At 41.8% G+C, this 4,202-nt stretch overlaps 1 long non-coding RNA gene across 1 annotated transcript; it reads right to left on the reverse strand.

The window, feature by feature from the left end:
• Nucleotides 1-207: 207 nt before the first annotated feature.
• Nucleotides 208-3,713, reverse strand: LOC123100593 (uncharacterized). Its single transcript, XR_006448437.1, has 4 exons — nucleotides 3,377-3,713; nucleotides 2,336-2,860; nucleotides 2,106-2,248; nucleotides 208-1,733 (listed from the first exon to the last, which is right to left on the reverse strand). It is a non-coding gene; the product is annotated as an uncharacterized lncRNA (long non-coding RNA).
• Between the last annotated feature and the right edge of the window lie 489 nt (nucleotides 3,714-4,202).

A 4,202-nucleotide genomic window follows, 5' to 3' on the forward strand; every position in this document is an offset into this window, starting at 1 on the left:
CACGGCTTGAGATAAGTAGTGGATTAAAGCTTAGTTTGTACATTAGCCGTGCTAACTTAGTTTGTTACTGCTTTTGTTGAGTTAATTTGCAAGTTGTAGTTAACTGAATTTATTCTGTTAACTGAATTCAGTTGGAAGTTGCAGTTATCTGAAAAAATTCAGTTAACTCAGTTTCTGAAGATAGCTGAATTTTTTGTTCAGTGACTTGAAGATGCAGTTAAATGTATTTATTCAGTCATCTTTTTTGATGCTTGTGCTTACATTATGCACTGTGTGGTTGTAGTTTGTGATTCAGCAATGGGACTTAGTGTGGACACCCCTTTCTTCACATTAGAACTGGAGCATGGTGGACTATTCTGTGGACCAATAAATAACATGGAGTACTATAATCCTTCAGTGGAGGTGCTTGACTATGTTGATGCAGGTACATTCTCATATGCAGTCATTGAAGAGCACCTGCTATGGTCGGGATATCCTGTCAATGAGCACATCATTTATTGGTGCATGCCTGACAAAACAGTTTCAGATGGTATGCTGAGAATCATAGGTGATGAGGATGTGAAGCAAATGATAACTGCCAGTGCTCAGCATAAGGTTCTTGCAATCATGGTTGATCATTCAGATTTCATCAGCAATTTCAGGCAAGATTTGATATGTACAGTGAGATCAGTTGAGAATCCTGTCAGTGTGGTAAACCCAAATGTTGTTGCAGCCAGTTCTCACAGCATCATCTCAGTCAATGATGAAGATCCAATTTCAGACTTTGCAGCACATGAGACAGAAGCAGACATCTTGCAGGCTAATGTTGCAGAAGAAGAGCTTTTGCTTACTGATGTTGCACAAGGAGAGCACTTGCTGATTGATGTTGCAGTAGAAGAACAACTGTTGACTGATTTTGCTGAAGAAGATCACTTGACTGATTTTGCTGAAGAAGATCACTTGCTGACTGATTTTGCTGAAGAAGATCATTTGCTAACTGATGTTGCAGAAGATGTAGTGCTTTCAGATTCAGATTTCATTGACAGTGATTATGACATAGATGATGGAGATGATGATCTTTATGAAGAGAACATTGACTTTGATGTTGATGAAGAAGCTGAGCAAGAGGAGGAAGAGGTGGAACCTGACTATGAACTTGATGATGAAGATTTGAATCTTTCAAGAGAAGAAGAAGAGCAACTGATGTACAAGTTCAAAGCTTTCAGTTCCAAGGTGGACATCAAAAACCCTATATTTAAAGTAGGGATGGTCTTTGCTGATGTGGTTGAGCTGAGGAAAGCTATTACTGCATATTCAGCTCATCCCTCTATAACACCACTTTGTCCAACTCTTCCTTCATGCTGTCCATCTGTTGCTTCATCTCATCCCTCTCTTTCTCTGCCTTAGCCCTCACAACCTGATGAATGCTAGTGGTAGATTTATCAGACATCTTCTTCTTCTCAAGCTCTTCCTTTAGGTCAGAAAGAGCAAGTCTTGCATTGCCCAATTTCAGTAATTGCCTGCTCCTTGTCACCCACCATCTTAGCAAAATCTAGTTTAAAAAACCTCAGATCATTTTCCATCTTTTCTTTCTCTTTCACAACCCTAAAATTTTCTTCAGCAAGAACTACACTTTCCCTGAGCCTTAGCTTGTTCTCATCATCATACATGCCCCAAACCCTGGCTAAACTCATCTTCAGAGTGGCAGGCCATTCAGGGTCAATCCACTCCACATAGTTGCATTTTGGTATTTCCTACCAAATAAGAAAAAAAACAATTTTAGGTAAATGGCAAAGCATGGAGCACTATTAATCTACTCTTACAACATAACTTCTGGTAAAACTATATTAATTACACTGTCAATCATTCAATATATTTACAACACTATGGCACAACAAACATAATATCAATTCTTAGCATAACCAATACTTCTGCACAAAAACAAGATGTAGTTAACTGAAATTTTCAGTTAATTAACTGCACTTTTCTTCAGTCAACAGAATTTTCCTCAGTTAACTATATTAGGTGCTGAACTAAAGCACAGTTACATGACACACTATAAGCTTACACAGATGACAGTAACATGACACATTCCAAGAATCTCAAGCAACTGTAGATCTACTCACCTTTTGTGGACAAGCAAGATACCTCCTTCCACTGTCAACTGATTCAAACGACACAAACTTCTCACAGACACATTGGTGCTCACATCTAGCTGCAAGATCTGAAGCAGGCCTGTCCATTCAGAGCAGAAAAGAGCAGCAGGAGCCTACAACATATTCTTGTTAGCAAAAATTCCCCATTTTTTACCTAACCCTAAATGCCAGTGAGTATGAATGTAAGTACTGGAGCTAACCTCACTTGTGACAGAGTAGCCGTCGGACGACGAGCTGGATCCTTCACTCCAAGACACCATGGCGGCGAGCTGGACGGACGGCGGCGGCTAGCTGGACGGCGGCGGCGAGCTGGAGCAGGGCCTCGTCGACAGAAGCAGAGAGGTGAGTGAGCTGAGGAGGATATTCCAGGAATATACCATGCAGTTAAACTCAGGTGGTGTAGTGCGGGTTCATTAGTGAATAGGCCAGGGGGGTAAATGCAAAGTGTGCTGCGCTGACTGGCTGTGCTGACTAGGCTCCACTTGTCGTGCTACGATTGGCTAGGACTAGATTTGCACATTGGCTGCAAGTTGTGGGACTCAATAGTTGTCTTTTGCAAGTTTTGGACCAGATCATCACATCCTGTGCAAGTTCTGGGACTGCTGGTGCTATTACCTCAAATCTTTATATGCAAACTCCAGAAATTCAATTACACCAGCTGAGTACTGTGTACTTTCTCTTGGAAATCGCAATAGTAATTTGGTGGACTCTAAATCCATTGCACACTGCATAAAAATAACAAATATTAGGCCCTGTTTGGATATGAAGTATTATCAGAATACTATGGTTTCTACAAAAACTGTAGTTTTAAATACTGTGAGGTGTTTGGCTAAACCAACAACTGTAGTTTCATAAGCAGTTGTATTCCTGATACATTGTTTTTTTTTTTAGTTTTAGAAAACGCTAGTGTCATCATGTCCTTGACTACCATACAGCTTGGTTTGTAACCTAAAAGCACAATTAACCTGAAATCACAATTAACCTGAAAGCACAATTAACACCTATGGTTTCTACAACTACTGTAAAACAGTACCAGCCAAACATATCAGTAGTTTCATTAGAACTGACAAAATTGATGTTTTCAGAAACTGTAGTATTCATTGCCAATACCGAAGTTTTGGAATACTGCGGTATTTTAAAAACTACACTGCCAAACTAGGCATTACTGCATATAAGTTTCATAATGTAATTTCGTCCAAAGCATGGAGATTCAGAGATCAGGGGACGCCGGGATGAGATACCTCTCTGAGCTGAGCAGGGGATGTGGATTGGGGAGGACCGGAGGATCAGCGGCTGAGGAAGCGACCGCGGAGCGGACTGGAAGTGGGTAGCTCCGGTAGTCCGGTCAGCAGGGCACGGTGGTGCGCCCTGCGCACCTGATTGGACAGCAGCCGGCCGGGCACCAAGCGGGGCAGGCAGTGGCAAGTCGCGGGTGTCAGCCTTCAGGCCGGTCAGGATCACAGGGCGGTCTACCGGTGGCTCCGGGCGGCCGGGCAAGGACGGCGAGGCAGGCGGCTCGTCTGGCTTCCAGGCGGCGGATCGAATATTCCCGAGACTGGAGAAACAGGGTTGACCGACCGTGCGTGGCTGCTTCCGCTTCGGCACGACGCGACGAGCAGGGTAGGCTGTTATTGGGCTTTTTTTCCTCCAAGCCCATCTCTTATATTACCATTTTTTTAGAGAGGTCCTGCAAAACGGGCCGGCCCATTCTCACTAAAAGGAAATGTCACGAAAAACAACCGACCTAGTGATAACGCGCCACTGAACTAACGACTGAGCATGTGTTAAATTACAGCGCTCAAATTTACCTATTATGTACAGCGGCAGATCCTTTTTTAATAATTCGTTCAAGACATAAGGACGTTTTCTTGAACAAATTTTGAAACTCGAACATTTTTTTAAAACGTGATTTTTAGTAAAAAGTGAATAATTATTGAAACCACGAAAAGAATTTGAAAATCCAAACATTTATTGAATTTTATAAGTTTAAAATATACATTTCATTTTTTTAACATACGCCGAACAATTTCTAACTACACGGTGTACATTTTTGTGATATTTGATGAA

Source organism: Triticum aestivum, chromosome 4D (assembly GCF_018294505.1).
Source record: "Triticum aestivum cultivar Chinese Spring chromosome 4D, IWGSC CS RefSeq v2.1, whole genome shotgun sequence".
NCBI lineage: Eukaryota > Viridiplantae > Streptophyta > Magnoliopsida > Poales > Poaceae > Triticum > Triticum aestivum.